Genomic DNA, 18,148 nt, shown 5'->3' on the forward strand with positions numbered 1-18,148 from the left:
AATCCGCTGCTAACAAATGAAATTAACATAGATAATGTTGACAATGACAATGACAATGACTATGTGGTCTTTCTAAGAGAAACTCATAGATTGGAAGACTTTTTATATAAATTAAAAAAAGTACATGCTCAACGATATTACCTAGAGGCTTGTCTTAAATCTAAAATCATTCTGAGAGGGCTAAGGGTCTTGAAACTGCCTAACCAGGGAGACCGTTTACCTGAGTTGCTTAGCAAATGGCAACAGCTCAGTTTAGAACTGAGCTTTAATTATATGCGGCTCCTATTAGAATCCTATGTAAAGGAAGAAGAAGAAGAAATAAGAGTAAATATTTTACATGTGCAGCAAGTACTGTTTAACTCTTATCCACAGAGAATGGTGGATGAGAAATGCTCCGCTATTACTGCTTCTGGACTAGTTTTTGAGTGGAGACTATTGAGACAAAAGTTTAATAAACTTGAAAGAGACCGAAGGGATTTTAAGGAGGGCCATGTCTTTGTATGGCCCAGTGGCACTCCAGCAGGAAGTGCAAATTAATATACCACCTTAAGAAATGGAGGAGTGACACATGCTAATGAACGCAATGTCAATGAGCGCAATGATATCAGCAGGCTTCAACCTGATGATGTCATTCATGAAGGAGCAAGGGAAGGGAGAGATTTAGGTGTGCGTCTGAAATCCAACGCTCAACCCCATGTAGCTGTACCCGTAGTGATGAACCAGAGAAGCGAAGTGAATGTAACAGTAGACGAGAGGCGAAGGCTGAAATCACCAGAGAGGAAACAGCAACACATGGAGAATCAAGTGAACGTTTTGGAACCAATGGAGTCAGTGCAACACGTTTTTCATACTCTGCCGATAAAATTACCAAATGTAGAGGTAGAGAAACAGTTTCAGAGAAGGAGGTCATACAGTCGGAATCGAAACGAGTGCAAGCTACCGATAGACTCCCCAGGGTTGAATGCACCCAAGAAACCATGGAGGAAAGCAGTTTAATTTTGAATATCTCCTCTCAACCACTGACTTATGAGGAAAGAAACATATTGGAAAGGGGACTATCATTTATTCCTGCACAGAGGTAACTGATAGCATAATAGACTTGCATATGTTTGCCAGAAATGTTTTGCTTAAAATAATGTTTAAGAATCACAATGATGGGAATAGCAAAAATGTTATTTTCAAGAAACCTAGCACTTTTATTCCACCTAATCATCCAGTGCTAGATGTTTTTATCAGCGTATGTGAGAATGAGCTCTTTGAAGCTCTAGGGTAATGATAACAGGAAAGCAAGTAGTAATTATTTTAATTTAAACAAGAGTGAATGAAATGCATTAAAACAGCTACAGTCTGATAATTCAATTGTAATCAAACAAGCTGACAAAGGTGGATCTGTGGTGCTAATGGACAGATTATACTATGATACGCTAATGTTCCAAATGTTGAATGATAGTACAACATACAAGAATATAAGTCACATAGACATGGGTAGGACGCTTAGAAAGTTAAATGGAGTTTTATATGAATGTCTATTAGATAATAGTATATCCAATGAGTTATATAGTTACTTCAAGGTGGATAATCCCTTAGTACCTAGCATACATGGGCTCCCTAAGAGCCATAAGGATGCCCAGAATCCACCTCTGAGACCAATTGTATCTGGCCGTAACTGGTCCACAGAATCCATCTCGATCTATATTGAGAAACATCTGAGACCAGTAGTTGACAAAAACACTAATATTCTAAGGGATACCAAACAATTCCTACAAGATCTTTTTGATTTTAAAGATGGATATGAAGGAAGTTTAAATATACCTTTGTTAGTCGCACTAGATGTATGCTCATTATTCACATGCATTCCCAATGATGTTGGTCTGATATTTCTAAGGGAATACCTGTTGGATGAGGGAACCTATGATGGAGCTAAAATAGATCTGATATGTTTGTTGATGGAGTTAGTTTTATACAACAATATTATGTACTTTGATGGGAAATTATTTGTACAGAGAGATGGCATAGCTATGGACATGGCCAGTGCCAATAGCTATGCTAACCTCATCATGGCTGAATGGGAGAACACATATATGCTACATGGAAATAAATGGCAGCAAAATTTATTTTATAAAACATTTGTAGATGACCTCTTTCGCATTTGGAATGGGACTGTTGACACTCTAGAGGAGTTCCATACTGAAATAGGAAATAGCACTAATTTTCTGAAGTTTGAAATGAGTTAATCTACTGAGAAAAGTGATTTTCTTGATGTCACTGTTCTTATAGATGATGTGGAGGGTACAACTACTAAATTGTTCAGGAAGACATGCCATAGGAATACTTTACTTCATAGAAGTAGCATGCATCCAGGACACATATTTAAGAATATAGTAAAGGGACAAACTATTAGAACCTCTAGATTAACAGCTAATGATGAAATATGTAAAGAAGAACTGGTAGACATTGGCTCTAGGTTTAGTATGAGAGGATATACAGATAGAATGACAGATGATATTCTGAGTAAAGCCACTTCCTGGAGAGATAACATAGGTAAACCTTATTTTTCTTTGAGAGATGAAAGGATAGAACAGAAACCCAAGAAAGCAAGTATTAGATACTCCACATACTATACCAGTGACATAAATATAGTAACAAATGTGATTAAGAAAAACTGGTGTATCCTAACTCAGAATCCTGAGATTAAAGAGGCAATAGGAGAAAATCCTAACTTTTTGTTTAGGAACAAGAAGTCATTAAAAAGAATGTTATGCTATCCCAAAGAGAGTCAGAGACAGAGGGAGCCAAAGTCACAACATCCTGTGGCAATTGCAATCAATGTACACATATAAATAAGAGCAATGAATGTATCCATCCAGACACTCAGCATACCTATAGTTTTGATGTAACAGAAGACTGCAACACTGAAAATGTTGTTTATTTGGCAATCTGCAGCCTATATTCAGCATTTTATATAGGCAAAACTAATAGGAAACTTAGATACAGGATTAGAGAACATCTTCTCCATATTAGAAACAGCACTACTACAAATGCATTAGCTAAACATGTAGCTTCACAAGGAATTGAACATTGTTTTACTTTTATGGTTATAGAGGGAGTTGACTTCAACAATAGAGGTGGTGATATACAGAACTACACTGAAACTTCTGAAACCAGATGGATCATAAGACTAAGGGCAAATAAAGGAAAGGGCCTTAATGACAGAGTACCTTTAAGACCAGTATTAAAGAATAGGAAACTATTTAAATGAAATATGATCTATCAAATAAACATTTCTAGGGACACTAGATACACAGTTTTAGGTTGCACAGATGCATTTTGCATTCATAGAAGATTTATTTTTGTTTTAGTTTAGCTAACTACTGTATATAGTATTGTGTTTTTTTTGAAGGTTTAGGGAACTAGCTTTACAAAAGTTTTTATGCTTACTTAAGTGATGAGTTAATTAGTTACTCATTTGACTGATTTTACTCACCTAATTGATCTTAAATTTTGATTGGATGAAAGTTTTTTAAAAATGGTGATGTCTATTATATGCTTTTATATGGTCTGAAGAAGTGACATTGTTCATCATGAAAGCGCTTACCTACTACAAATAAAGCCTTTATTGGGATTCTATACAGACTGAACTCGTTTCATTTGGATTATTGATTTACATACTGAGATTTTTTATTCATTGGTTGCTCTACCCAGTATTTTTGTGGATTCATATGACTTTTTGTTTTACTGGTGGAACATTTATTCTAGCTGCTTCCTTCTTTGAGCTTCTTGTGTGCAAATTGTATTTTCTCTCTCAGTTTTTTTATTATTCTATTATTTTTGGCCATTGTTTGTATGATGTGGTGCTTAGTGCAATCACAGACAATGGAGGAATAATGGAAGGTTTTGCTATGCTTATCTTGTTTTCGAGGCATTGTGCAAAGGGCAAGAGGGAGACCTAAAGACTGATTAGTACATAAGGGAATATCATGTAACTCTTCCAGTGGCAGCATTGCTAAACTTTGACAGTTAGCATTGAGTCTGTGGAATACACCTGCAACTTAACTGACTCTGTGGCAGCAGGTGTTAAAGCAGTGATATGTTCTTTCTGCAGCCAGATGGTGCTGGGTTTGAATACAGTTGTATCTAATACTAACTACTTTTGTTTTACTGTTGGTGAGTAATGTGCACCATAGCGCAATGATACATTAAAAAAAGAAATGGGGAAGACAGGACAGTTGTGAAATAGGAAGCAAGCAGAGGGAAGAACAAATGGAAAGCAATACAGGAATGTTCAGGAGAGAGGTAGGAAAGAACTATAGCTATCCATTTCTTCAACAGTAAAATCTGACAATATATGCAGAATATTAGCTCTATTTGGACTGTCACCTGTGGAGAAAGGGGTGACCACAACACAATCATGTTGTACAGCCAACTGGACTGAATCAAGTGTGTCAAGAAGACGTGTGCAAAATGGAGAGCTGTGTATGGGATGATTTGTTTTGTGGGACAAGTGCCCTTTTTTTTTGAGAGAGAGAAATGTTGGGGAAGAGATGCAGGTATGTCTGGGTCTGGTAGGCTGGGTAGGTGAGGAAGCAGTTGCAGACAGACAAGACAAAGATGACAAAACAAAGGGATGGTGATGGACACAAAGGTCAGTGGACACTATACATGAGGTGAGGATACGGGCATCCAGGACTCACAGACATCAAGCTGGTTGACAGTGAGAATCGAGTGTTCATGCACAGGATTGTCATCACTGCCACCTCACTCCACTACTGGCTGGAGTGCTCAATGTTTCCTCCTCCTCCACTATTGTTCCTACGTAAAATGAGGGAGAGTTGCCCCTCCATCCAGTGTAGGTGTGCATCAACAATGCAGCACACAACCCTATGCACCACCTCTGGCAGTTCAGTGTGGGTGATAAACTCACCACCCCTGCCACTGTTCCTGGAGGGAACAACTGGCCTATCTTCTGGGGCAGAACTACCTGAGGGGGCAGGCAGTGCATGGGCAGCAGAGATGGTGCTGCCAGGTTGGCTTTCAGACATATTGGACAATGATGTTAGTGAAGTGGGGGGAGGTGGATCCAGTGGGGCAGGCCTACCCTGCTCTGCTGTGGAGCATTTCATGCTCTGGTACACATGGATGACATGGACACATGTTGACAACACATAAAATAAAAAAGAGAAGGATTGGGGTGATAGAAAAACAAAGAGATAAGATTAGGACCTTCATATGTAACATACAATACTTTGATACAATTATTTGACTCTATCTTAACCCTTACTCAAGACTACCACCCCCTAACAGATAACCTATTACTTTTAAGACTAGCAGCTTCTAACAGATTTACACTATACTACAGACTGTAGCAATTATTCCTTTACATATGCATATATAGAACACACCAGAATGTTCCAATTATCCAGATTACAATTTACAGCAGGGCATGTGTGTCACTGGTACAGAGCTTTTACTTTAAACCTTTAAGTTACACATAATTGAAGAATTAATAGTTATTGTATAGCTGGGAAGTGTGGTATTTGAACCCACCACCTCTGACTAAAGTCTAATATTGTACTGTTGGTTTGTGCGACAGACTAATGCATGCAGACTTGCATTTACAGTTGAGATATGCATGCTCAATTTGACACAACTGTATAACATACCAAAAAAAAGCTATCTTTAATGCTACAATAACACTACTCTTTGGCTGCATACATACCACATGCCTCTCTTACCCTTACTGATCTAGCAGTACGGGTCCCAACATTACACTCTCTTTCCACGGCAGCTGTGGAAAAAACAGAACATAACAGAGTACCATTATGAATACCAGTCTTGCCTATATACAGGTTGATACTTACACATGTATGATGTCCTCCAGTCTAAATTCCTTCATCCAAGCATCAAAGGTACCCCTTTTCTTCTTCCAGAGGTTGTTGTAGTGCTGCAAACATTGTTCACCAGTGCGGGGGATACTGATGGCACTGGTCACAGCTTAGGTCAACCTATCCCAAGCCTCTGACTTATACTGGGACCCAGAATAATCCCCTTGCAGCAATCTGGCACCTTTCACTACAAGTCCAACAAACTTTTGGACTCCTGGACACCCCATCTCTGAGCCATAACTCTCACACCCTCTTCATGAATGCTTGCCATGTCTATCATGGATCAAGAGCAATGGAGAATGATGGTCTCCCACCAATTCCAGTTACTGCTTTACTGGGAATGTGCATACTGTTTTGAAAATGTTGTGCACCATCGTGCAAACATGGTGCTTCAGGTTGCGCAATGGTAAGTGGTGTGCAACAGTGGTAAGCAATGCAATGTCAAGGTCATCTGATGTACAGGCAGTTGTGTATGTATGTTTGACAAATGTGAAGGTCATGGTAGTCCACAGAGCAGAAATATCCTAACAGGAATATAGTACACAATATACCCACAGTCATACATTTGATAATAAATATGATAATACATAGATAAAGAACTAATTGACACAATATTAGTGTCTCAGCCCTCATATGATGCCAAACTGAGGGTATGCAGTGATCATCAGTACTTTTGAGATGTATGACTGCGTGAATATTTGATGCCTGAAGCCTACTACTTACTAATGGATGGATATATATATATATATATATATATATATATATATATATATATATATATATATATATATGTGTGTGTGTGTGTGTGTGTGTGTCAAATAAGTCTCTGGTATCACGTTAAGGTAATTTCTGTACAAATCTCACACATTTTACTTGCTTACTGTATCAAGTGATGAAATACAAGGATATGCCATAATATCATTAAACAATACAATCCAGGTTTAGGACTTACCTTGTAAAAGCAGCAACAGTTGCCACAGTGTTACTTCAGGGCTGACTCTGTCACAGCAAATACAAGGGGAGGTAAAAGTTGTGTGAGTTGCCTGGCATCAATGTTACTATATGTATGTAAGTAGGAGGAAGGTTTTTGGCCCCTAGGTGGTGAGTGAGTGCATTGTCTCTTAGCCAAAGCAAGGGCATACCGAGCATGTCAATGTCTGCCTACACTCACAGCAGCTGGTAGTTCCTCCTCTGACTCATTTGCCTGTGGCTATGGTGACCTTGGTATTGGTGGTGGGATGTGTGCCCCTTCACCTTGCTGATCCTGCTGCAGCTGTTTCCTCAGGATAATGTTGTGCAGCGTGACACATACTGTGAAGATTTCTGTATATTTCTGTTACTTGTACTGCAGGGCTCCCCCAGATGTATTTAGACACTGGAACTGCGACTTCAGCAGCCCAAACACATGTTCTATGACATTTCTGGTTTGCGCATGTGCTTCATTATGGTGTTCTTCCATGGGTGTGTGTGCATTTCTGTTGGGCTTCATCAGCCACAGTTCCAGAGCATAGCCTGCATCCCCCTGCAAATGACCCTATGGGATATCCCTGCAGCAGGCATCTGGCACAGTTCTGAGATGTGCCAGACATGTGAGTTGTTGTAACTGCCAGAGTTGCCAGCACACACATTCAAGATGATTCCTTTGGCATTACACATGACTTGACAGTTGATAGAGTGGTAGATGTTTCTGTTAATATACAGCCTACCCTGTTCCCCAGGTGGTGCCTTAATTTCTACTCAAGTGCAATCTATGGCACCAAGTACTTCAGGGTAGTGAGCTACCTGGTAGAACTGTTGCATATTTTTGGTTCTCTCCTCAGAGCTACTGGGAAAAATATATGTGCTCACTGGCATATTCGACCATACCATCCAGGAACTGGTAGAGGAACGTGGATGCTGATGCCTGTGACACCCCCAGCATATCCCTTATTGGTCTCTTAAAGGTACCTGTAGCTAAGCTTCTAAGGACTACACATGCCTTAGTTTCCACTGGGATGCATTCCTTCAGGTGGCTTTGCCTCTGAGTTGAGAGTGGCAGAGGTCACAGAGTTCCTGTAGTGTGTCCCTGTCCACCCTGTAGTGTTCTACAATTTCCATGTCATGTAGGCTGTAATAAGTTAAACGTGGCCTGAAAACTCTTCTATTTCTAGGCTTAGGCTATTGGGAGCAGCAGCAGCACTGGTTTCAGCTTCTAGCAGATACAAATAGATTAAAGCAGTGGAAAGCCCCTAACATTCTGTCTATGTAGACTTTCCATGACTGTACTCCAAATGTTTTGACATTTGCAGGAAAAAAACAGCATGGAGTCTACATGGATGCTTTATAGCTTGTTAAATAGCTTCACCATGTTGGATTGGTTGATTAGCATGCAGTTCAGCTGCTTATGCTGTAACTGGCATCTATGAAACACTGACAGATACAATCCATTAATAATCTACAGCATTATAAAAAGGCAAACATGTACCTAGCCAAACAGATGTTGAGGAGAGTTGTATATATTAGGAAGAAAAGACTGCAAAAACACTTTCTGCAGGATATTTCTGTACAGAGAAATAGTGAACTTCAGCAGGTATGCTCCCATTTTGTCACCTACAAATACTGGAATGTATTTAAGAATAATGTGAAGCAAATGCTTTTACACTTTTATCTGTATGCATTAGTTAGAAGTGTACTGATGGCATGGGCATATTTGTCAAGCCATTTCAGAGGTACACATGATTGAAAATACATGAAAATGGAATGCTGTGTGATATACGTATATGTACAAATGTTTCAGGGACAGGTCGTTTGATAGCACTTTTAGCATTTCAAAGATGTTTTGTTAGCAAAAGGGGTCATTTGCCTGTTCTTTTGTGGGGATGGTGGCAAGATGAGTTACTGTTATGGCACAAACAAGGATATGTTGCTCTTGTTATTCTTCTTGTTTTGCATCCTGTCTGTTGTTAGTATTTCACATCTGTAGACTGTTTTGTTTCTCCAGTGAATAATATTGACTGGTTACCTTTTCTGTTTTATCTGGAAACAGTTATTTTGTAGTTCTGTGATATTTACAGTATGTGTTTTATGCTTTTGTTGTCTTTTAGGACACCTACAAGTATGCTACTCAGGCTTATCAATCCAAGTAGCCCCCCCCCCATTCTCCAATGGAGGAAATCAAGTAATCGTGGATGGGTTTTATCAACATAGTGTTTTTCTCTTAGAAAGGGGATGGGGAGATATGGCATGCCAGATGGAAAAATGGCAGCAAATTGTACAGAATGTAAATGCCATGGACAGCCACAACAGAACATATGAGCATGTGCACTACAGGGTCACTGACATGATCACTACTGCATGCAGATGAGCAGCTGCAGTGGGCCATGACCAAACAGCTACCAGGGTGGGCCTATTAGGGAATCCCCACTAACCCCCAATGAACAATTCTTGCCCCCTATAAGAGATCCAGACAGCTACCAGGAGAGTGTAGGACACCAAGTACTGGATGTAGGTGCAACAACTTCTTAGTCAGCAAGCACGTCTCAGGAGGAGTTTCCAAGTAGGCTTTGAACAGCTGAATACTATTGTATAGTAAAACAATTAAAATGAACAAGTTAATTCTGTATTGCATATCTTTTTTTTGGGGGGGGGTTGAAGACTGCTACAGTTAAAAACATAGACTGAAGTTGTCAGCCACGGTCTTGTTGACATTAAACAATGTACATATACCCCCTGTGTTACTGTTAACTGTGATAATGTTGCCCTCACCTCTTGATTAACTTCTTTCAGGGCCATCTGGACTACAGAGGAATATCTCATCTGAAGGTGGTAAGACAAACATTTTTATGTTTGTACTGTTATTTTAAAGAAATATTGTAGTGTGTGATGTTGATCTCAGGCCTGTTGTGTGTACTGCTGTGCTTTCTGTAATAATTGGCAGCACTGCTAGTTTGCTAGCATATATTGCACTACAGTAGTGCAAGTATTAATTTATTCCTGTGCTTCTTGCTTTTTATCACAGGTGATCATGACAGTGGGAGTGTGGGCTCTGTGCCACCTGATATCAGTGTATCAGCAGACTCTGATGATGATAGTGGCCAAAGTGAGGCACAGTTGGGGGCTGCAGAGGTTGAATCTGATAATGAGGTTGACACACAGCTATTCCCTGCATTTCCATCAGACAAAGCCAGTAGGCCTACATTTACCCAATCCAGTAAGCCCACAGATATTGCAGCGACGATGGAGGGTGATGGCATTGATCAGGGAAGTGTGGTTACTGTGGCGTCAGTGCCTGTTGAGTCTGGCCAAAGTGTGGGCAAGGTGCCATACAGGAGGAATGATAGGGGTGCTCAGAAGAAACCTGCTGCCCCTCTTCCTCCTGGTGCAGGTATCACTTCCTGTGCTACTAAACGCATATTTAGGGCCATCATGGAGGCACAGGTACATTTCCATAGGTACTCCAGGCAAATGCTCAGGGTTCTAAATGTGGTACAGACTGATGTGTGACTGCCTCCATGTTGCCAATTCACTGGATCAAATGGATGACACTTTAGAATGATGGATGTCTGTGATGGACCGAGGGATGTCTGTCATGGAATAAGCAGTGTTTGTGATAGAACATCTGCTGGGAGAAGAACAGCATCCTCCTGGGCATAGGTCAGTCACATCATCTGCTGTCAGCCAAAGTGGCCATGCCCGATCATGCTCCCATAGTGGCAGTACTTCCATCCATCATTGTGTTCTGTCCAAACCCAGATGTGACAGGCCATGGGGTCATGGTTCTGGGCATCCCTGTGAAGGGAGGTCATCCAGCAGACATTGGTCACATTCAGGTAGCCACATTGTGTCTGACCTTGGGCATGGATGTGTCAGTCCAACTCCTGGGAAAGACAGTTCTCATGGTCAGGGATGACAATGATGAACTGTCACCTCCACCATGCACAACTCACACCTGTGTGACAGACCAAGATATAGAGCTAACACAGAGCTTGGCTGTGTTCATGCAGACACTCACACACCAACTTCACCTGGAGAACCCCTACAGTCACACACACTCCAGTCACTCATTTTGTCTCACTGGCCATTTGTTGGTTTATCTAAATGTCTGCCTGCTTCTTTCTCTTACTCACACACACTCACCAATCTTTTATGTCAGCCTAGGCTTCCTGCCCTCCACACGACTCCCTGTGCAAGTGATAACTGCCATATCAATGTTTTCTATTTTTGGATTCAGAGATACAAAACTGTGTCTGATGCTCAGGGTGTGTAGCTAATTTAGTGCTTAGTATATCTACATTTGTGGTGTTCAGACGCTCATTGTACCTTTGACTTATATTAGCTTTGGAAAGTTAAGCCAGCTGATAGCATCAAAATTTCACAACTGTACAGTAAAAGCTCTTGTAAGGGATGTAAAGTCAGAAACTGCAATGTGTCATTACTTTCTAACTTCTCTCTTTAATGATTTTCCAGGACAAATGTACGGTATACATCACACCATCATATTCAGATCTTAGGATTGTATGACAGCACTGTAGTCAAACCTCATTAGAACAGTAAAACAGTATAATGTTCTCTTTTGCACGTACCTCAACAGACACATGCAGCAGCTGGATAGATCACAGGATTTTCTCAGCAGGATAACAGGGCCTACAAACCACACCATGATGTATGTGGCTGGATTAAAAGCCATAATCTGTCTTGTATAGGATGAGGCAATATCTGCCTGACCTCCAGGCCAGTGTCTGACCATACCCTGGTGGGAAGACTGCATATCTAAATGTCTGATATACCTGATGACATCAGCAATGTTTGTTGAAGATATGGTGATAACAGTGTCTTATGCGCTGCGGTAAAAGGCTCTCTGTAATCTCAAACAAGAGCACATGTGCATGCATATGTACACACACAGTTAACTGCAGTGAGAATAGAACCCCTACCTAAGTACACAGACTACAGAACACAGTACTTAATGCACGCCCCATGGCACAAGTCTTACTTTTGCAAGACTGCAGCTGAACTTATAGCACATCACATCAGTAGGACATGTGTTAGACAAGATGTTGGCAAGTCTGTATAGGTTCATATGAGGCTACTACTAAAATAGCCCAAAAGTCATAGGAGGTTACTAGGCTAATGACCCTAGGGCTCTTTCAAGCCTAACATAATTATACCATTGTTCCCTTATAGACCAGGATATGCAGTCCATATTTGCAAAATCCCTGATCAGTACTGGTTGCCCTGTCTAAGACTGACATAGATGAACCCCCCCCCCAGGGTAATTTTACAATTTCCCATCCAATTGTCCAAGTTATACTTAAATAAGGTTATTGATGAGCTCAGTTTCATGTGAATTGGGAGTTTGTTCTATAGCAATGGCAATTTTTAGGAGATATTATCCATCTCTCCAGCATGTCCTGTTGATGTTGCAAGCTAGGTTAAGGTCCTTACAGTAAATGAGTCTTGTCCCATTTGATTTGCAGAGGTGCAACATTTCCATTAAGGCAGGGTTCGGGAGTGCTCTGTAGGCCAGGCACAAGTCATATCTCAGCAGTCTATGATACAGAGTACAGTGACAGGGCCTTCAGTCTGTCCATGTAGGTCATGTGTTGAAATCAGTGGATTTTCTTGGTGAGAAACCTCTTAGGTCTCTCCAGCTGTTACAGGTGTCTGGTGAGGTACATGCAAAAGACAGCAATGTACTCCATTATTGTTATGATAAGGGATGAATGCGCTGGACTGATAACATCCTTAGTTTTGGATCCTATGCCCTTACTTATGATGTGTGCAATGTAAAAGGCCTTCCTTACCACTGTGGACACATGATGATCAAAACTGATGCTGCTATCAACCTGCATTCAAAATCTCTCACAGTGGTGTTGGAACTTAGGAGGGCATTATTAATAGTGTAATTTGCAGGTACCTCTCCTTTGCCAAAAGGGATAATAGTGCGTGTTTTTTTGGTTAAGTCTGTGTCTTTGGCAATAATCATAAATGCATGTAAGCCCATTTTGTAGTATGTTGACATCATTTGGGGATTCAATGATTGCACACAGTTTGCCGTCTTCAGCAAACTTGGTGAGCCACAGGTGATCTGTTATTGCCTGAATTTCTGAGAAATAGATTCCAAGCAGTAGGAGGCTCAGCACGGACCCTTGTGAAACACCACTAGTAACAGGTCTTCTGGTAGATGTGAAATCCCTAAATATGACTGTATGCATTCTGTTGGTGAGCCAGTTGGGTACCCGTTTAATGACATATGGGTTAATCCCCAGTTGGGTGAGTTTCTCATGGATGCCTGAGTGGGGGATTAGGTCAAGGTCCTTGGCTAAGTCGAGATGGGCAGTATGTAATGATTTGCCTTCATCCAGGAGTTGGTGACACTCTTGATGAATTCCACTAGGTTAAACAGCCATGATCTGCCCTTAAAGCCAAGCTGGGTCAGGTCAAGAGTTTGAAGGTCACCAATGCTCCTGTTGATAACATCCTAGATGATTCTCTCCATGGCTTTGCAGACAAGGCTGATCAGGCTTATGGGTCTATAGTTCCATGGGTCTTTTGAGGACCCCTTTGTGCAAGGGGAGTATGGTTGTCATTTTCCACTCTACCGAGACAAAGCCAGTACTTAGATTGTGGTTAAAGAGAGTGCCCAGTGGTTCTGCTAACTCTTGCTTTACACCATTTAGTAAGCAGCCTGGGATGTTATCTGGTCCCTGAGAGGCTGTGTTTTTGGTCTTGGCAAGTGCAGTCATGACCTGTTATTTGGAGATAATAGGTACAGAACTGGTGATAGGTATGCTTTGGGGTATGAGTGCTGGAGACAGGGGTGTGAAATGTTTGCCAAACCTGTCTTTCAGGTTGGTGACGTCCACAGGCTCAGTATGAGTGGTACAATCCACTATGAATTTAGTGCCAAGCTGGGCTTTTCTTTTTACATTACAGACATAGCTAAAAAATGTCTTGTGATCATCCTTGGCTATGGATGTTAATTTAGTTTCAGAATTAGCTTTGGAGGACTTTACAAGATATCTCATTTGCTTGTTCAAGCTATGGAGAGGGTGGTGTTCTCCTGAGACTGTTTCCTCTAATTCCTGGACATCAGTTTCTTTCTCATGCAATATAATCTATTTATGCTAGCTATCCACTAGGGTGGCTTTATATATATATATATATATATATATATATATATATATATATATATATTGTGAGAAAGTTTTGATCCGTTCTTGTATGGCTAAGTCTGTACGCTTGTAAAGTTGTTTATAGAGGGCATTTGTGTACACCTCCATATAGGAGTCTTTACTGTTAGTGGTGGCAGAAAGTTTGAAACTATGTATGCCATCACTTAGGAGGCTATAGTTTGCTTTGGAGAAACTTTTCAGCCTTTTGGATCCTGGGGAGATGGGGTCATGTATGATTGTTACATTGAACATGACTGATTTATGATCAGACCTTACCAGGGAGGGTCTCACACATTGGGTGGTGCAGCAATCTCCCATGTGCATGAGTACTAGGTCAAGGACATTCCATCCCCTTGAGGGGTTGTGGACTATGTGTTCCAGAGCATTTGTGTTTACAAAGTGCAGGAACCTTAGGGTGAGCATGTTTGAGCTGATATATGTATCCCAATTGATGGATGGATAGTAAAGTCTCCCATGCCTAGGCTGTTTGGCTGTATTATGATTCATAGATTAGTACTAAGCTAACTGCCCTTGCAGGCCATTGTAAGCCTAGCCAATTATCCTTTGTGAAACTCAGACCCTGCACCTTGTGTTTGTAAGGAAACACCTTACCCATTAGGCCACCCTCCCAACCCTGAGTGAATCAAGTAGGTCCAGGAATACACTTTGTGATTTTCATGGTTCATGTTAGTGGACCTGTACCTAACAATGATGTGGAGTGTTTTTTTCCTACAGTTACTTGGACTTGGAGTAACTGTAGGAAGTCGTACTGCTTAACCAGTCTTTAGGTGTATTTATCTTTTATGAAGATGTATACACCGCTTCCTTTGGTACTTTCACATCCATTTTGTGGCCTGAACGTGTGGAAGGCATTACAGCCTTTCATGGCCTGAGTACCTCTTTGAGGACCTAAACCATGTCTGTGTGACTGCACAAACATTGCCATCTTCCCAAGTAGTGCCTCCATTCAGTGTAGTTTCTGATTTACACTCCTAGCATTAAGCTGCATAACTTTGAGATTATTTTTAGGATATTTTTACATCAGGAATTTTGTTCTTATCACATTGCTTAAAAAAGCCACTATGGGGGAGGCAAGTACCTTGGCCAGTAACCAAAAGGTAAGAGGTGACAGATGAAGACCATCCCTGGCAAAGCAGCTTTGTCTTTTGACTATATCATCCCAGGCTGATGAATACTGGATCCCCCTGGACTGACACCAGTAGCTAAGCCAATTGTTAAAGTTGATAACTTCAACATGGAGGCGTAACTGAGTGTGTTGTTGTTCAGAGACTTCAGTGAGTGCATGACTTTGTGGATTGTGGCAGCTGACAGGAAGCTTATAGTGACCTTCTCCTTCTACAACCTGGTGAGGGGGACAACTGTGTCTCTCGCTATGGGTTTGCTATGACCAAAACATTGGTTTTCAGGTGTTTTGCCTTAAGGGATTAATTTCTGGCAACTGATACGTTTGTTTTTATGTGCAGTGGGTTCCGTTGGGACTATAATTTGTGCAGAAGTTTTGCATTTTTGAGGTCTCTGCTCTTTTGGTAAGTTTCTAATGACTACCTCTGTGTATGTGGGGTTGCGTGTTATGCATTTGGTCTGTTGAGGAGGTGAAGTATGTGTGTTTATAACCGGTTTGATATCTGGTTTGTTACCTGAGAGAGCATTTATTCTAGATTCATTGTACAGTTGCATCTCTCCCATATTGTATTTGTAATTTTAACAAGTACATGGTTGTCAGTATACAGGAGGCAATAGAAGCCTAGCTTTGTAAAAACACAAGTACCCTTATTTAACATATTTAGATGGTCATTGTTAGTAGAGCAATTTTGCGAGCAGCAACAACTGGGCCTTTCTCTGAGGGACATAGGTGCTAGCCCAGAGGTGACTTTACAATTACTCAACCAGTAGTGAAGGTTTCACTTGAACAGGGTCATTGAGGAGCACTGCTTCACATGTAGTGGGAGCCTATAACAGAGGAGTGTGAGTTTCTGGGGGATATATCTGTCTTGCCTGCATGTTCTGTTTATGTCACAGACTAGGTTGAGAACCCTGGCCCAAGTTATTCCTGTCCCATTTGATTTGCAAATGTCCAGCATTTCCAATATAGCAGGGTCTGAGACTTCACTGTAGGTTAGACAGAGGTCACCTCTGAACAGCTTGCAGGAAACTGAGTACAGTGACAGGTCTTGCAGTCTTTCCATGTCTGTGATGTTTGGACACCTGCATTCTCCAAGTCAAAACCTCTATTTTTCTCCAGTTGCTACAGTTATCTGGTGAGGTACAGACAGAAAGGAGCCCTGTGCTCAATTAGTAATTTTGAGAGTGACTATAATGAGAGTGGAACAACAATAAAAGTGTATGGAATATGCTATTTGAGCCCAGGATCATGTGTATGGCTGTTCTACACTTACACCTGTTACCACAACAAGGTTAAGAAAACACTTGTCTGTGTTGCAGTTCATTGCTATAAACTGCAATGTCACAACACAAAAAAAAGTTTTGTTCTTATCATAACATTCCATCTGTGTTGTCCATCTTCATTTCCATTAACCTGTGAGATACGATTATGAGCTGCAAAAGTTAAGCAAGCTCATTAAGCCTGTACTGGACCTAAATTTCTTTACCTTCAAAGGCAAGCACTACAAACAAACTGGTATAGCAATGGGAGCTGCCATAGCTCCCAGCATAGCTAACATAGTCCCGGGCAAGCGGGAGGAGGACTTTGTGTTAACACAGACTACATGAAGCATATCCTATTTATTGTGTAAGAAGGTGACACCTTGCAGCTTGGAGATTTTATCACTTACCTCAACCAACCCCCTTCCTGAAGTTTACCTCTTTCCATAGCTATATTTCAACCACTTTCTTAGCTATGCAGACTTCCAAGGACAACAACAATAATAGAATCACCACTGATCTATTCAGAAAACCGATGAGGGTTAACTTACTACTCCACAGTAATAAATGTCTACATCCTGCAAAAACAAGTATATTGTGGTGAAGTCCCAGTGCTATAGATTAGCTAGAAATACCACCAAGATAGAAACATTTTTGAGAAACCTGAACAACTTAGAGAATGATTTCCTAGTGAGAGGCTATGAAAGTCAGATGTTAAAAAATATCCTGGAACCCATTACAGAATTAAAGAGGACTGAGGTACCTTCACTCAACCTCCCCAGTAGGAGAATATTAAGAAATTCCACAGAGAATAACAAATGCAAAAATAGCTGCATCTTGACATACACTTTGGAGTATCACAGTATCAAAAATGTTATTAAAGAAAACTGAGCCACTGTCACATGAAACCCTTATCTGATTATCATCTTAGGCGAAGCCTCATCCTCTGTTTACAGGAAGGCCAGGAGCATTAGAAGTGTTGTTGAATTTAAACCTAGACTATATGAGAGAAACACAAAGATGTGAAGCTAATTATACATGTTTTTATATTTATACAGGAAGGTGATAGTTTTTTGTTTAAAGAAAACCATTAAGACCAGTGCACAGGGTGAGTGTAACACTACAAATGTAATTTACAGGGATGGTGCAATGAATGTGATGCATTTTATGTGGGCAAGACTGTAAATAAACCTAAGTGTAGGATTTCATGTCATCTGGCAGAACTCTGCTCTGGGTGTAAAAATAATGAACTAGCCAAACATCTTGCTCTACATAAAACACAAACAGGACTTAGGTTCCAAATACTGGATCACATAGACATGGATGATCTTGAAGGAGACATCCTGAATATGCTGGAAAAACAAGAACTCATGTGGCAATTAAAGCTGAACTCTTTTAGGAAGCCTGGACTAAACTACTTCTGTTAATGTAAAAGTGTGCTGGAACTTGGAAAACTGCCACATTGTTTACATGATTCATTTTATTTTATTCTTCCAGTTGGTTTTAAATACCATGAAAGTGTATTATTTTCTTTCCATCATCACACTTTTTTTCCACTTTACTTGAAATAATGTTTAATAACAATACTAGCTAATTATACAATCCTACTATTTTTTTGTAGATAGTTTTTAGGGTTCATGCACACAAACCCAAAGTCGTCTAAGACAAAAGTGATCTTTATTAATAGTAGATTATGGAAATAGAATATGG

The sequence above is a fragment of the Protopterus annectens genome, chromosome 4.part0, assembly GCF_019279795.1.
Source record: "Protopterus annectens isolate FY-2018-M chromosome 4.part0, PAN1.0, whole genome shotgun sequence".
In the NCBI taxonomy this organism is placed as follows: Eukaryota; Metazoa; Chordata; order Ceratodontiformes; family Protopteridae; genus Protopterus; species Protopterus annectens.